Source organism: Pelophylax lessonae, assembly GCF_965119305.1.
Source record: "Pelophylax lessonae genome assembly, chromosome: 1".
Taxonomy (NCBI): domain Eukaryota; kingdom Metazoa; phylum Chordata; class Amphibia; order Anura; family Ranidae; genus Pelophylax; species Pelophylax lessonae.
This window is the reverse complement of record NC_138768.1, coordinates 173,909,253-173,927,871: the sequence shown is the minus strand read 5'-3', so window position 1 is coordinate 173,927,871 and position 18,619 is coordinate 173,909,253. Positions and strand designations below refer to the sequence as shown.

Here is an 18,619-nt window from a genome sequence, read left to right as displayed (position 1 = left end):
ATGGTTTTATTGTTCTGCTTGAAGTTTTCTGTTTTGAGATTTGATTCATTTTGACCCTATCTTCTCATTTTATTAATATGATGTGATTGGTTCTTGAACATTTTTTAGTGGTTTCTGAATAATTATCTTTTAGATCTGGAAGAATTTCCTTACCTAATAATTTTCAAGATGTACATGTATGATATGAAATTCTGAAGTTATTGTCGAGTAAACAGTTTGAGGAATACAGATGTTTCTACTTATGTGCAATATTTTTATATCAATACAGTCCTATACAAAGTATGTGTTATGTGAACTTTAACGGATAGGAAAACATTACTATCCAACAAGCTTACATATTTTCCAAATGTACCTATGGCAAAATAGAAGCAAGCTTTTTTGACTACAATGACTGTAGTCACTTCACTAGGGACAAGGAAGGTCAATGATATGAGATACTTGGCACTTTTAGACATTTGAATTTTTTTCTGAAATATTGTCACACGCACAACATTGAAGGCACCAGCCTTAAAACATAAAAACATGGTGGTGGTACCCACCTTAAAGAGTAACTCCACAAAAATATTCCCCTCTGGGTGATCTATGTACATTGCAAGGGTTATAACAACCTTTGTTGCAGATTCCTACCTTTTGTTATTCTAATGCCCCGTACACACGTGCAGATTATCTGCAGACTTTTGTCTGCAGACTTACCTTTTCTATGTAGTGCAAGGGCCTGCCGGATTGCATACAAATTGAAAGTGTTTAGGTTTGACCTCATATTATATGGTTTTGGTAAGTCTGCAGACAAAAGTCTGCAGATAATCTGAACGGGTGTACAGGGCATTAGGAAATCTCTGTTTGTTTCTCTGTGCTAAGTGGGTCTAATGGGAGTGGTTTCATAATTATCAATCAGCTGTGCAGCTGGACAGCACTAATGAAGAAATCTGCTGGTCCTGCGTTTTCCTACTGGGAGTATCTCACCAAAAAGGACATTTTTGTTGCAGAAGATGCCTGAAAACTGACTTGTATCATAGGCAGACTTCTGAGAAAATTGGTGAGCCAATCACACAAGCAGGAAATTCTGTTTCTGGGGTGTGGCCAGTACACATTTTGTGTACAGAACAACTCCAGGTAGCCATATTGCATTGCATTTTCAGAAAATTACAGTGGCTGCAGATTGAAAAGGATTTTTTTATAACATTCAGTTACTATATGACATGTGTCACACTTTTATACGCTATATTATTTTTTCTTTATTTGGAATTACCTTTTAAACATTAAGGTTTGGTTCACACTTGTGCGATGGGGGAACGCTGCGAATATGCAGCGTGTTCCCGCATCGCATCCGCACATCTGGCAGTTCACACTGCCATATGCGATACGCAGGGGGTGTCAATTAAAAGTTAACGACACCCCCAGTTTGATTGCATATCGCAGTGCGATCTGCAAGTACACACAGAATCGGATTGCACAAGTGTGAACCACTGTGCGATCCGATTTTGATGCGGCTCAAAAAATGCCTCCTGTGCTTCTTTGGTGCGGATGCAGTGCGAATTCAGCCATACAAAGTGTATGGCTGAAATTCGGACCGCACATGAGATCGCATGTAATGAAGGAGCAGTGCGCTCCGAATTACATGCGATCTCCGCAGCCGCACAAGTGTGAACCGGCACTCAATTAACCACTTGCCAACCGCCTGCCTGCCCCCATTAGGATGTGGGGATCGGTCCCCGCTGAGAGAGAACGACAGTCTGCTGTTGTAAACACAGCAGACCGTTGCTGTCTCTGGAATGAACACAGAGCGCCTGTGATCCTCCTATTTAGGATCACAGGTCTCTGCGTTGATTCCACAAGTCCCTCCCCCATACAGTTAGAAAACCCTCCCATATGCTCAAACGTAACCCTTTGATCACCCCTTGGTTAACCCCTTCCCTGCCAGTGTCATTATTACAGTAAAGTGCATATTTTTAGCACTGAATCCTGTAGTAACGTCACAGGTCCACCCAAAAGTGTCAAAAATGTCAGGGGTCCTATCTGTCCACCGCAATGTCGCAGACCCGCTAAAAATCGCTGATCGCCGCCATTACTAGTAAAAAAAATAAATAAATAAAAATGACATAAATCTTTCCCCTAGTTTGTATACGTGATACGTTTTGTGCAAACCAATCAAAATACACTTATTGGGATTTTTTTTTCACCAAAAATATGTAGCAGATTACAAATTGACCTAAAAGTATGAAAAAATTTGATTTTTAAATTTTCTTTTTGGGAATATTATATAGCAGAAAGTGAAAAATAACAGGTGATCAAATACCACCAAAAGAAAGCTCTCTTTGTGGGAAAAAAAGCACATCAATTTTATTAGGGTACAGTGCCGCACAACCACGCAATTTTCAGTTAAAGTAATGCAGTGCCAAATCACAAAAAATGACCTGGTCATTAAGGGGGCAAAATCTTCAGATCCAGAAGTGGTTAAAAGCAAATGTCAGATGGAACAAGTACAGTACAGTGAGGGACAAGCATGTAGATGCGTTTCACGCTAAAGTCAGCACCTAATCATTGTCCAGGGATAATGATTAAGGGCTAACCTTAGCACAAAACGCATCCATCTACTTGTCCCCCACTGTACTTGCTCCATCTGTCATTTGGTTTTAATGTTTATATTGCATAAAATGGATTGTTGAAGTGCAGCTGTCTGGATCTTCCTTGTCTTCCATTGTGCAGCATGCAGGCTGGGCTGGCACCTGACATGAGGAGTTGTGAAGGGATCATTAGAGGCTACTCACCTGGAGCAGCGATATAGAGTATTAAATTAAAAGCATCCATAAACAGTGGGGTCTTTATCTCCCTCTGTCTTCATGGTAGGTTTACTAAATATTATTTTCATAATATCTGTAGAATAAAAAGGATTGAAGATGACTTTTGAAATAACATTAATTTGTTAAAGGTATATGAGATTTTAAAGTGATTGTAAAGCTTTGAGTTTTATTTGTTAAAAAATAACGGGGCGTGACCGGAAGCCGAGCTTGCTGGACGCTTCTCCTGAGAGCTCCGTCTCCACAGCCGGCTAATCTATTGCCATCCACCGCTCTGATCCCCTGTTACCACTCCTGCCACAGCACAATAGACCATCCGAGACCCCCTGCACAGATCGGTCCCAAAATTTTCGGTCTGGGGGCCGTGGATCCAGAGCTACGATCTCGGGCCTACTCCTGCACTGAAGCCGCGGTCTTTCCTAGCGGGCTCCGCGGTCCGCCATATCGGCCGCTCCTGGGGCCTCCACAGACCCGCCGCTTCTCCTCCGCAGCCAGCCTCCAACTCCTTGAGCCCCCAGGGCCCGCCATCCATCTCCTGACACAAAATAACTGGCTGTAAAAGGACGCCCAGGATTGCGGCCTAGGCGGCCTGGAAGCCGCGGCCTCCCCTAAAACTCTCATCCCAATCTGCCTTCCAGAACCACCAGCCTTCAGTGGACTCCCTGCAAGATCCCGGAATTGGCAGCAAAGGACTTGAGGCCTACTTTCGCGGCCAAGACCGCGTTTCCTGGACCACCGACGCAACACCCGGCCCTGGGTGGAAGGTAGGAAGCACATATTCACATTCATAGACTTCCTAGAGCCCTAATACCTTCCCTATCAAGTTGCCCCACGGCCAGAGGCCCCAAACCATCCCTTCTCCCCACCGCTGGCAGCCAATTTGACTTCGGCCTGATATATCCTAGCAACTGCCATACATTGCTATCAACAGACCCCAGACAACGGCCTGAATAAAGTCAACATAAAGCTACACCCTGGGCATATACTACAGCATCTCTTCCATTAGCATTGCCCCAGGAGGTGGGGCTTACCACTAAATAGATATGACAGCCTAATAACAACGCCCCCGGTCAGAGAGAGGATAGAGCTACAATCAGATATTGCCATCCACACTTCTGAAACATCAAAATGAGCAAATCTTCTGCCGCAAATTCCCCGACGAGATCGCGCTCTCCAAGAGCAAATAAAACACAGAACAACCGCAGTATCCCGGAATTATTCCGACAACCACAGCGTGAGACCCCAGCTCCAAACCGGGCCTATGCGGATGTCGCAAGAGTGGGATCGTCCGCTTCCCAACCGGCAGACCCAACACCTGCAACTTCTCCTCAGATTGCTCAGGTTCAAGATCAGCCTGCACAAGTATGCACACAGCAACCTCTAAATATGCAGGATCTACGAACCATTGCAGAAGATATCAAATCCCATTTTACTATTGCTTTAGCGGTTCTGAGAAGAGACCTACAATCCACTACATTGAGAATTGAAGAAGTGGAAGAAAGAACAGAAATTCAGGGTGCTTCTATCCAAACCCTGCATGCAGCCACCAGATCCCACAATATACAATTAAGAGACCTCCATAGACACATGGAGGACCTGGATAATCGTGGCAGACGACATAACCTGAGACTGAGAGGATTAACAGAATCGGTAGAACCAAATCGGATTGAACAAGCCACTACGATCATATTTAACAAAATCCTTGGAAGACCACCGGACACCCCAATTGACTTTGAACGCATACACAGAGCCCTGAGACCCAGGGCGAGAGACACTGACCCACCGAGAGACGTCATATGTTGTCTTGTAAATTTCAGGATCAAAGAAGACATCCTAAGAAGGTCCAGAAACAACCGAAACATATATCAGGGGGCTGATATAAAAATCTTTCAAGACTTATCTCCGATAACGTTGCAAAGAAGAAGAGATCTTCGCCCCCTATTAGAGCTTCTCCGAAGCAGAGAAATACAATATAGATGGAAATTTCCATTCTGCCTCTCCGCTTCCGCTCAAGGTCGAACCGCAAATCTGAGAGTGCCCGAAGACCTAGTCTCATTCTGCAACGTACTTAACATACCACACATTGATCTCCCGGACTGGTACAGGTGTCTACAACCCCCACAACTGGGAAGATCCAACTCAATGGACACAATTCCAGAGAGGGAAGATTTTCACATCAGGAGACCAAGATCTACTTCCCCTAGAAGGCCTTCCTCAACGCAAGAGAGGACCCACAACAACGGAAGCCCCACAGCCTCTCCAGCTCACAGAAGATCTAGACAAGACTGATCGGAGTGGTTGTCCTCTTAACTCAGACTCCTATTTCTTTATATCCCCCCTGCCCCTTTTCTTTTCCTTTCCCCCCTTCTAGGTCCATACTCGTCTCTCCACCTTGAAAGAATGGATCATCCACATCCGCAACAGGCCTAACTACTCATCGAAGTCTCCTCTCCATTACTACTCCTCGATCTCTCCAGGTAACCCATCCAGCCATCGACAACTTTCCACGACCGCATGCAAAAAGCCGATAGAACTATCTCCTCTGTTCCTCCTGATCCGATATCACTCTTGGTCCGGTAAAGTATTTCTACATATTCACATGACATTACACTGACACCCTGAGGACCGCTTACTCTAGCTCCTGATAAGAGTCACCATTCTCTAACCCTAAAGAAAGTCGCTTAATTAGACTAGTGACCAGAAAACTTTTCAGGATTGTCTGTGAGAATAGACCTCACTTTCTGCCCCCCCACATACAAAGAAGAAGATTAAGTCGGATTATAGACTTCAACCCCATGTTATGAAACCGAACCATTAATTGCTGCACCAAGTGATTACGTTACCTGAAAGGAACTCTGCGCATCACCAGAATAACAAAAACATGAGAAGAATTCACCTTTTATGAATGTATACCCCATAGTTTAAATGCTAATATAAGATTTTGGTAGTCAATTTTCTGTGCACATACGACTGGCATGGATGGCGGAAGTCGACTCTCTAGGGCCAAGCCTCCTCCTCAAGAAGATAGCAGACAGGAAGGGGCCAGGGGAAGAAGGAACTAGATAAGAAAGTTAGCAAGAAAGATATTACTATTTAAGTGGATTTGGAGGGAGAGAGATATTTAAGTAACAATAATGCCTAATCCCCGCTCAGGCTTGACCTTACTATGTAATTTTACTCATTAACTGATAGATTTCCAATTAACAATCTAAGACCAACTCGATCGTATTTCCAACAGCTGGTAAAGGCCCCGGAGAGTTGACTTCTGCCGATATAGGATGTTTAAGATCCCCCTTCCCAGAACCCATATGGCTCACATAATGCCAATCCCATTACACACGGGAGATCCCCTATGAGCATAACTAATAGACCTTGACTATCACTTCTAGAAACCTTGAGAAGTACGATTTGGACCTATTACACTTCTTGCCAACTCCTCATGCCTAAGACGACTAGATCAATACAATAGCTTTGACTAAGCCTACTTTAGACATGATCCTCAGTGTTCACTTAAGCTGACCGTGAGAGACATTCTCACATTTCTTTGACTAAAGAAACACCCTAAAGTATATAGGCGAAATAAAAGACTTCAGTTTCTTTTAAAATACTGCCTACTTGAAGATAGTAGACGACCCCTTCCACCCCCTATAAAACAATACTCTACCCTCATTCACCTAACATGACTTCTTTCTTCCACTATGGTAATAACATTTCAACGGTTTTATATGTTATAGTTAGGCTGGCCATACACTATACAATTTTCTTATTCAATTTCCTTTAGATTTACCTTTAACTATGTAGTGCAAGGGCCTGCCTGATTGCATACAAATTGAAAGTGTTTAGGTTTGACCCTATATTACATGGTTTTGGTAAATCTAAAGGAAAGTTGAACAAGAAAATTGTATAGTGTATGGCCAGCCTTAGTTACCTTTGTTTCAATTATGACTGATTGTTCTACGAGTTAATTTCATGCTTCAAAACTCTCAAATGGTATACTCATAGCTCTCCTCTCACAGCTATAAAAATATTCAAATTAGCTTCATACACCCCCCACAGACCAATTTTAGCAAGCACCCTGCCATATTGGCTACCCCATTCTCTAAATAAATCCGTTCCTCTCCTGACCGGGATTATGTTGCACGTCAAACCTACCTATTTTTAACACAGATCACCCCCCCCCCCATAAGAAAATAAAAAATAAGAGACGGGATTTGCTAACGCTTTTCCTTTGTCGATCATTTCCGAACTGTTAATACTTGGCTAGGTCGGAGTGCTTTACTCCTCCCTAGGTTCGGTCCTTTCCTTTCACCCTCCTCCCTTACCCATCCTTCCCTCACCTCCTCCCCTATTCAACGCTCGCCATCCCCTATCCACCCTCCAGATATCCCCTTTATATCTCCCAGTCTCTGTCCTCCAATTTTCTAAATTGGGAAACACCAAATAATATCCGGAAATTACTCTTTTTTTTTTCTTAGCCCCACCCTTTGTCAAATAATAAAATACACTACTCTGGAATAAAAATGTCCAGCACACGACAAACTGACAATACCACTAGACTTAAAGTGGTATCGTTAAACGTCAAAGGCTTGAACATACCAGAGAAACGCAGTCAAATTCTTGATCTTATGTCCAAGCTAAAAGCGGATATTGTGTACTTGCAGGAGACTCATTTTAGATCTAAAGACACACCAAAACTCTCTAATCGATCCTATCCCATCTCGTACCACTCTACGAATCCTTTAGCAAAAACTAAAGGAGTCTCCATCTTAATATCTAAAAATGTGAGCTGGTCTATTCAGGACTCGATTGTCGACCCAGAGGGAAGATTTATCTTCTTAAAAGGCACAATAGCAAACAAACCCTTCACTCTGGCGAACATTTATAGCCCGAACACGGCCCAGGTCACATTCTTTAGAAAAATTGCTACTAATCTTGCGGAATTCAAAAAAGGTATAACTATCCTGGGTGGAGACTTCAATGTAGCACTCTGCCCCATCCTAGATACTTCAACGGGTACCTCCTCCCTCCCGTACAGAGCTCTAAAACAGATAAAACTACAACTGCAAGAACTCCTTCTCCATGACACCTGGCGAACACTCTATCCATCTACCAAGGATTACACCTTTTTCTCTCCCCCACATAACAAATATTCTCGCATAGACTATCTCTTCATGTCACAAACCGATTTACCTATACTACGCAATGCATCAATCGAGCCAATGTTATTGTCAGATCACCATCCAATAGCTATCACACTCTCGCTCCCTCCGACTCCTACATGACCCCATTTCTGGAGACTTGACCCCACCCTTTTAACCACAGAGTTGAACGTACAATCCATTCACAAGGACATTAATGATTTCTTTGCCGAAAACACTCATCCAGATATCAATCCCATCACATTATGGGAAACTCACAAATGTGTACTTAGGGGAAAACTTATTTCCCTTAAAGCCTCTAAGCGAAAAGCCCAACAAGCAGAACTGCAAATCCTAGTACAAAAAATCAAAAAGCTTGAAACCGCTCATAAAAACACTCAAGCACACCAAACATATCAGGAACTCACAAAATACAGACAGCTTTTATTGGAAACTCTGAACGTCAAGACCAAACGTAAATTCATTCTACAGCAAAAGCTGTTTTATGAATTCAATAATAAAAGTAGCAAATATTTGGCGAGAGCCCTACAGGCAAAAAAGGCTAATCTCACCATTCATAGTATCAAAGATAACCAAAACCGAATTCTACATGCCACTCCAGATATCGCAACCCAATTTGAAAAATATTACTCAAAACTATACAACTTAAACCCTACAGTCCCGCATGCTGACAAACACTTACTCATACAAAACTTTTTACAAAAACATTGCCCCAAACCTATCTCGCAATCACAATCTGCTTTCCTAGAACAACCCATGAATCACGACGAACTCAAGACAGCTATATCCCAACTCAAAGCAGGCAAAAGCCCTGGTCCAGATGGTTTCACAGCCCCATACTACAAGACATTTATAGATTTACTCTCAGGACCACTACTACAAACATTTAATGCTCTGTCCAATCCCCCTCTGCCACTAAACAGACTTTTGGATGCCCAGATTACGGTCATCCCTAAGGAAGGAAAGGACGCCACCTGCGTTACAAATTACAGACCCATATCTTTACTGAATGTCGATATAAAATTGTATGCCAAAATACTAGCAAACAGAATTCTCCCCCTCTTACCAAGTATAATCGAGAAGGACCAAGTAGGATTTGTCCCGGGACGGGAAGCCCGCGACAACACCATCAAGACACTCAATGTACACCATTGGCTGACGGCCAACAAACAAGAGGGCTTTCTGCTCTCACTGGACGCTGAGAAGGCGTTTGACAGGTTGGATTGGACATATATGACATCTGTTTTACAGTATTTGGGTTTCCAAGATAAGATGATCAACTATATTATGTCACTCTACTCTACTCCATCAGCCAGTGTAAGGGTAAATGGCCACCTGTCAGACGCCTTCTCTATATCCAACGGAACGAGACAGGGCTGTCCGCTCTCTCCCATACTCTTTATTCTCACGCTAGAACCATTCCTCCGATCATTAACTAACAATCCAGATATCCGGGGCATCAAAATTAATTCACGTACATATAAAGTCGCAGCTTTCGCAGACGATATTTTACTGTTCCTCTGTGAACCGCTGCTATCTATCCCATCCCTACTGAAAGAGTTCCAAAATTTCCAAAAAATGTCAAATTTCAAGATCAACTTTTCAAAATCCCAAGCCTTAAATGTCTCCTTGCCTCAAGATAAAGTCTCCCATTGCAAACATAATTTCCCATTCCAGTGGGCGTCTGACGCTATTAAATACCTAGGCATTCATATACCGACTAATCTATCAGACATTTACCAAAAAAACTTTATTCCTATTCTCCAAACTATAAAAGACGACATCAAAAAATGGAACAAACCTCATTTTTCATGGTTCGGGAGAGCCGCAATCATAAAAATGAACATTTTACCCCGAATACTGTATCTACTCCAAACTATTCCTGTTAAAATCCCACCGTCCTTCTTCAAAACCTTCAAATCTGCCTGCATACAATTCTTGTGGTGTCATAAACGCCCCAGACTTGCTTATGATGTCTTAACAAAACCGAAATCGATGGGGGGAATTGGTTTCCCAGATCTTAAAAAATATTACTGGGCTTCTCACATCACAAGACTAGTAGATTGGCATATACATAGATCCAATAAAGACTGGACAACTCTGGAAGAATCGTTTTCTGCAATACCCCTATATATTGTTCCCTGGATAGATTGCACTCATACTCCTACTTCATTAAAGAAGCACCCTTTGATCAATACCACATTGACCTGCTTTAAAAACGCATGCGAATATGCAAATATATCCTCTACTCCAGGACCGCTATCTCCCCTAAACCTAAACCCTGACTTCAGCCCGGGACTGACCGAGAATTTTCTCATAGACATACAAAAAGGCAAATCCGTTAGAGCGTATCAATTCTACAACCGCGGAGTTCTCTTGGATCGTACTGCACTTAAACCCGATGATGATTCTCCCCCTATCCAATATTGGATATACTTCCAAATACGCCATTTCCTCTTCTCCCTAAACAAAACCGGAGCTCTTTGTAGAGATCTAACACCCTTTGAAAAATTGTGTACCTCAACATCTCCACAAAGGCACCTAATATCCGCAGTCTACAACTTGCTCTTCACCGCTTCCCCTACAGCTTCTGACAAAACACGCATAGCATGGGAAAAAGATCTCCTCATCTCTATCTCTGATCAACAATGGGAAAACATCTGCACCAACACATATAAAAGCTCTTTAAATATTTCCCTGCAAGAAAACTGCTATAAGATCTTGACCCGCTGGTACAGAACACCCTTCGTTATTAACAAATTCTACCCAGAAGTTTCCAATGAATGTTGGAGATGTGGTGAAGAACCTGGTACGTTGATTCACCTACTCTGGTCGTGTCCCATGATTCAACCATTTTGGAAGCAAGTACACAGAATAGCATGACTCTCTCACCCATTCCGTTTACTCCGGCACAATTTCTTCTCCACCACTCGGATATGCCCCCACATAGATATCGCAAAAGCCTTCTCCCATATCTCCTTAATGCAGCCAAGATCTGTATTCCTACTCATTGGAAATCACGCACCCCACCGTCCATTAAGGAATGGCTGCTCAGAGTGGAGAAAATAGCAAAAATGGAAGAACTAATTTCCATAGCTCGAGATACTACTACAAAATATACACAAATATGGAACGTTTGGACGGTGTACAGTCACTCTGAGGCCTATCTCAATCTCTGTAAAGAACCACAACGAAACAATACACAACCCTCATCTGCCATATAATCTCTATTACTCTCTCCATAACATAATAGTCCGGATAGAAACAATAACTTTACCCCCTATTTCAAAGTGGGTTCCTCTCACCCCTAGAAAAGGGCTGAGTGTGAGAGGTACTCACTTCCCCTCCTTGTTTTTTATCTTAGCACCACTCCCAACCACCATACCCCTAAACCAACATTTCATACTTAGCTACTCTTGCATTGATCCCTCTTCAATCCTCCCTCTGAGGGCAGAGACTGGGACCCCCCCCCTAAACCTGCCCTACACCCCCCCTTCCCCTCCCTCCCCTTCTCTCCTCTCCCTTCCTCCAAGTGCCTCCCCTTCTATTGCAATTTTCCCTTGAGTCAATTAAGACGCTCCCTCTGTGGAGGGGGGGATACGCGTCCTGCGTCCAGCAGGATGTGGGGGGCGGTTCCCCCCTTTTCCATTCGGGGAACTGCGACATACAGCAGACTATATTATCCCACTCGAATGAGTCTTGTTAACACCCCCTCATTTCTTACCATATCCTTATATACTCCAAACCGACAACAAAATTAAAGAAATCATAATCCTGATTCCCCTTTGAAATTCTGTATGCCTACCAACAATTACCTACCTACTGTTATCTATGTTATGCATCACTTGCTCTTTACCCCCTTAAGCATTATGGGCATTCTTTTGAGTAGACTTTTTCCCTACATTTCTCAACTTTCAAAGCAAACTAATAAGAGCTAGTGTACTCTCTTGAACCGTGTTTTGTCAATTATTGTTATTGTTTTTTGAATTCATACAGTATTCCTGATGTTAGAATATGAATGTAACCTTATAATACTCGTTAACACAGACGTTACTTTGAATTTGCTGTATGTAAGTTTCTTTATATATTGATCCTCAATAAAGATATTTTGGAAAAAAAAAAAAATAATAACTATCATGTCATACCTACCTGCTGGTTTTGCAGTCCCAATCCTCTTCTAGGGTCCCCCGACAGTGCTCCTGGCTTCTTCCTCCCCCACCACTTGCAATGGGGGTATTTGTGCATGCTCGCTCCCTAGCCCCGCTCTGTGTGTCCATAAAACACACAGAGTGTGGCTTAGCCCCATCACCAGTCCCTCCTCACTGGCTGTGATTGAATGCAGCAGGGGTCGGTGGCTCCTGCCACTGTGTTTGAGCCAATGAGGAGGGAGAGAGGCGGGAAAGCTCCTGCTGTCATGCACAATGCTGGAATGAGATTGTTCTCAGGTAAGTATAAGAGGGGGCTAGGGGGACCTGCATGCAGAATGCATTAAGGTAAAAAAAAATGTTTGCTTTTAGAATCACTTTAATGATTGGGTTTCAGTCTACTTTAAGTACATTTTGCCCAGGGCTTGAGTCCTGCGGTAACGCATGGGAATGGCATTTCTGGACTTTTTCTACAGCAGGAATGCTGTTCCTGTTCCCCCCCCGAGCCCCGACATGATCCCAGCGCCACCTCCTGCTCTGGGATGGCGGGTCGGTATGCCCAGATTGTAGGTTCCCGACCCGCCATCTCTAAGCATCACTGTAAACTGATCCGGCACTACAGGAAGCAGAGCCGATACTTCCTGTATAGCGTTGTCTACTGTCACAGGTGGAGTGATATCAAATGTACTCCGCCTCCGCCTGTGAAAGGCACAGGAGCCAAACAGGAATCATCAGCCCTGCACATGAGAGGGAGCCAGGGAGGTGAGAGAGGAGGGAAGGAGAGGTAGAGAGAGCGAAGGGAAGGAGAGGTAGAGAGAGAGGGAAGGAGAGGTAGAGAGAGAGAAGGAGAGGGAGAGAGAGAAGGGAAGGAGAGGTAGAGAGAGAGAGAAGGGAAGGAGAGGTTGAGAGAGAGAGAAGGGAAGGAGAGGTCGAGAGAGAGAGAGAAGGGAAGGAGAGGTCGAGAGAGAGAGAGAAGGGAAGGAGAGGTCGAGAGAGAGAGAAGGGAAGGAGAGGTAGAGAGAGAGAGAAGGGAAGGAGAGAGATGAGAATGAGAGAGAGGAAGGAAAGAGAGGTAGAGAGAGAGGTGAGAAAGAAACAGAGAGATGGAAATAAAGTGATATAGAGAGAGATGGAAAGAGAGAGAGGGATGGGGAGAAAACAGAACAAGTGAAAGAGAGAAGAAAGAAAGAAAGAATAGAGAGGGATGAGAGGGAGAAAGAGTGACGAAATAAAAAGAGATATGCCTTTAGGTCCCTTTCACATGGGCTTTCCGATTAGGTCTGCCTGTCAGTTTTTCAGGACCAGATGGATGCTCCATGCAGCTCTATGGAGCAGCAGATGTCAGCGGTGACATGTCCGCTGACAACCGCTGCTATCCGACCAGATCTTGTCCGTGAAATCCAGACGGAAGGAAACCCTATTTTCCATCCGTCTGGAGGTTCGGATCGGATAAAAATGGACAGCCGGTCCATTATCATCTGATCTCCCATAGAAGAGAGCGGGGATTTGACAGCTCCCTCTCTGCACACAGAGCAGAGACGGAGCTGTCATCCGCCTGCTCAGCGGAGATCGGCAGATCGATCCCCGCTGAACAAAACTGACTCCATCGGGCGCACCGCCTGTGTGAAAGGAGCCTTAGTGCTACTGAGCAAAATCCATATAGATATAAATCAAATCTATTTTGCAAAGGAATATGTGACAGATCCAGGGTTTTAATGATGTTGTGTCCAAATGATTTAAATCATGCCTGTACTGCAAATTTGCAACTCACTGTATACGTAACCCACCATAGTACTCACCAGCAGTACCCTCCAGTAGTAGCCACCACCTGTACCCGCCAGCAGTGCCAGCCAGCAGTACCCTCCAGCAGTACCTGTCAGCAGTACCCACCAGCAGTACCAGCCCTGGAGAACAGCCAGTTAGCAGCCACCAACCATACCCGCCTGGGGGAAAACAGCAGACAGCGATACCTGCAGGAACCCAATTCCATCAACTTAAAACAGAAGGGGATCTGTCCCCTTCTGTCTGGGTGGATCAGATTGGAGGGCCCATAGAGTAGAGCGGGCTGTGTCGGTGTCTGCTCTGCATATGCTGACACGGACTTGTCATCTGATCTGCCCGCTCCGCTCATTGTGGCCCGTGACATGTTACCAAGTCGCTAAAGTGGCCCTTGCTCCTCAAGAGGTATATATACACGAGGTTGGGGGTGGTAATCTTGGGTGAGTTCCCACACTTTTTTTCCAGGACTTGACCCCTGATTTTGCCTGAAATAAGTTTGCTTCCTAGCTGTTCTTAAATTGGTTTCTATAAACCGTTGTTGTTTTAAAGATTGTGTAGAGTCATTCTTCTGCTGTTTATGCAAATCTTTTAGCTTTATAAGGGTTGTAAAGGGGTGGTTCTTCTAGCATGCACACTGTAAACATTCTCTCTGACCAAGCCCTGTGGGAGGGTTAAAAAAAGCATCAGAAGAGGTAATTTATTTGTGGGACTATTGTGTTAACTGTGTTATGTCTTGCTTTTCAGTAAAGCATTTAGACATGGTATTATCAGAGTCTGACCACTTCTTTACATGCCAGTGGTCCAAACCAAGCAGAGTCTCTTGTGGCCTGCTCCCTAACTCCGAAGGCGGCATTGTCATGGGCTGTGGAGTGGTGGCAACTCATTTGCACATAGTGTTATAAATAGTGTTTTATATATATTATTATTTATTACAGTTTTAGCGAAACTGTTGATAGCTTCAAATCCATATAATGTAATCTTATAATATCATTCTTACACAAATGAAATATAAAGCAACTAAAACAAGTGAGTCGCCCATTAAAAGAGCAGCTTTGCTGAAACATTTACCTTTAAATTGGACTACCCCTTCTGGGTTGAATGAAGGCATCATTCAACCTACTTTCTTTTACTCGCATCAATTGAATTCTATTCAGGGCAGGCACAAGAAATACCCACTGCTGCAGAACGTATCGTGGGTGAGATTGGGGTGGGGTAGAGATTTGCTTTGAGGCTCCTAAACAGTTTGTCTCATAAAATAGGACTATCCTTTAGAGTTTAGCATATTCATATATGGAAGTTCAATGCTATATTGCAATCAATATGCAAAGACATTGAGATATGAAAAAAATGTGCACATTTTAGTTTATAGAGTTTTTACAGATTATTTTATCCAATTCAAATTTCATATTTATTTGAAACGTAATTTATGGTTCATAGATTTTCTAATTTAAATATCCATTACCGTTTCTGAATTATTTACAGATTTAGGAAGATTGATTGATGCATACCAATCATGTCATTATTTGTGCTGTATTCATGCCCCATCACTGTAAACAAAGCATTGGCTTTCTGATTGCTTTTTTGTTATTTGTAAAAATATTATATCATGTTTAAGAGTAATTTTCCATGAAGGAACCCAGAAATGAATTTTCTTTGAAGTGTAGATGCTCAGGTGAGATGGTGCAGGAAAGCACTGGATGATTGCATACATTCACAGCTGCAAGCATAGCTTTTACTTTGTCATGTATTCAGATAATAGGCCTGTGTTTACTGTACATTTGCGAGTAACAAGGATAATGGCCTTTTCTGTGGCCACCTTATGCATTGACCTTCTCCAGGCATGTCTCACAGGAAAAAATAACAATTTCTGTGGCAACAAACAACACCTCTCTCACCTTGCTCAGCTGACGTCACATAAATCCATGCTTCATATTTATGCCTCCTTTCTTCCTTTGTCCTTTTCCTCTGAAAATTTGCTCCATTGTATTTCTTAGAATGTCCCAAGATGTCATTAAACTTCATGTTCTGTGTAACAATGCCATTGAACTTTATAAAATTTAATGCCTGTCACCGTTTGTTTTTACAGTCGCCTGAATATTTATATGAAATGGTCCTTTTAATATTCAGGGGGGATCTACCATGTGCCAATTTCATTTTTCAAGGCACATTGCTCAGAAGACATTATTGAAAATGTTTTTCAGTTTATTGTTCTGTAAAGAGCATTGCCTGGTCTTGATTTAGTGATTGTTGTCATAATGATGGAGCAAAAGTCTTGATATCTCTATCATTTGAAGGGATACATATTGAGGCACCCCATTAGTATGTTAGCAGGTAAAAGCCCAAAAAAACAAAGTTTAAAATACTGCAGCCTACCAGTCCCTAGATGTGGTGGCTCTATTTTCACCTGGTAATGCTCCAAGGCAATTCATGTGAATATGCTCATTCCGCTGTATATATGGAGGGAGCCATGGTGGCCACCCAGGTTGGATTTCAAACAAGCCTGCCATTGTTTATTTCTATTGCATGGAGGTTAATGGTATTAATAGTTTATGCAAAACAAAAAAATTACATTGTTTTTGCTTCCACATCAGCATACAGAAAGTGACAAGGACACTGAATTTCTGGCAAGATGAACAGGTATTTTCTGTACTTGCTGAAAATATAATACAACCACCACATCTAAGGATTGGTAAGCTGCAATATATATATATATATATATATATATATATATATATATATATATATATATATATATATATATATATATATATATATATATATTTTTTTTTTTTTTTTTCTTGTGGTATTTTGTTATCCATAAAAGAAACATTTCCACTTTTAATGAATAAAGTTATAGAGCATATATTATTGATAACTACACCATTTGTTGTCATTTGCAATAAAAATGTCCCTTCCATTTCAATCTGCAACTGCTGTAGTTTTCTAAAAACTCCAAATCATATTTACCGTTTGTGTTACAGTTTCCCTTATATAAAGTAAACTTGTTATAGAAGGAATAGTTGGTCTGTCATTGCTAACCTAAAAATGCTACTTGCCTTGATGTTATACTGGGTCACTAACTGTGATACTTTCTTAGCCACTGACTCTAAGGGCTCTTTCACAAGGGCTTTCCGTATGTCCGCAAATCATCCTATTTTTTTGCGGATGATTTGCGGACATAATGTAAGTCTATGGCATTGCGGATGTCAGCGGAATACCATCCGCTGACATCCGATTTCCTTCCTTTCAGTTCTGTTCCGTTTTTTCGAACGAAACAGAACCCTATTTTTCCTCCGTTCAAAAAACGGAAAGGAAGGAAAATCTGATGTCAGCGGTGTCATCCGCTGACATCCGCAATCCCATAGACTTACATTAGGTCCGCATATCATCCGCAAACGGATGGGATGATATGCGGACCTACGGAGCGGATGACAAAAATGTCATCCGCTCCGTGAAAAAAAAAAAAAAGGACCGCAGCGGAGCTCTCACACGGAAAGCCCGTGTGAAAGAGCCCTAAATCATATTGCAGATTAGAAAATTCAAGAGGTCTTAACTCCATGCTTGTGCCAGATCAGTTTCAGAGAGTTAGCTTTACAGTCAGGCAACTAGCATTTTTTGAAGGGAGAGGTCAATAATGACACCCTGTATGTTTCTCAAATGACAGGTAACACGTATGAGTTGTGTGTATTGCCTAGAATTGGTAACATTCCAGCTGTCATTTTTGTGGCATATTCTACTTAATGAAAACAACATGAAAATTGTAATAAATTATAATCCAATGTTTAAGAATATTTTTGGAATTTTAATTTAATTTAATTGTGCTTTTTTTTGTGAGCGGGTTTTAATAGTGAGCCTGGCCTTTTTTATATGCAGTTTTTCTTCGAAACTTAATCTTTAAGGTACAGAAAAAAACTAGCATTAGTTTAATAAAAATAATTGCCTGTATCCCCAGGCCTGCCCCAGTTTATAACTTTATCGATGGTTGCAATACTAATTCATCCCTTTCCTAATTCTGACAAATAACTTTCACCCACACAGTCTCTACGGGATCACCTTCCTTCATAAATTCCTCCTTTTAGACTCTAATGAAGCATCTGTACAGAAATATGCCACGTTTACATTTTGCTTGGAAACTGATTGACTCAGTGCTTTGCCCGCTAACAAACTGAAGATTTGTGATCCTGCTGGAAATGTTTTAGACGTTCCCATCTACCTTTATGGTGTGGTGCCCTCTTTTAGTTGAAGTATGTCTGTCCCTGAATGTTGGCTTAGCTCTTCGGTTTCTTAAGAGAACTACAGAAAAGGAAAAATAATGTGGGACTAAGTTCTAAGAATAGCTGTTTACCTGTGTCAGCATTCTGTTCTTGGAAGTTTTGTTTGGCAGAGAAGCCTTCTACACCACAATAACTCGACAAATTGTATATTTTGTTCCCATAGTTGACACATCTAGAAGATAGTTTAAATTAATGTAGCTTCTAAGTATTTGCTTCAGTTAACTCATAGTGTGTGCATACCCGTTTTTTTTTTTAAAGTTTTGGAAAGAGAAAAGAAGTATTCGTTTAAACACCCATTAGCAACAATTATTTCTAAAAGTGCTTAGGACCTGGATAAGTGACCAGATGGATAATTGAAGCCATAGTCTAGTGATTCACAAGTGTAAACACCCATCACATTTTTATTGTTGTCTATGTCCCCACTGAGTAGATTCACCTTAGGTTTTATGTCCTGGTGACCATTG

General features: G+C 42.2%; 1 protein-coding gene across 1 annotated transcript in view; it reads left to right on the top strand.

Moving 5' to 3' along the window:
- FBXL17 (F-box and leucine rich repeat protein 17) overlaps positions 1–18,619 on the top strand; it is a 1,141,969-nt gene that overhangs the window by 890,623 nt on the left and 232,727 nt on the right. The gene's annotated exons all lie outside the window — the stretch shown is intronic.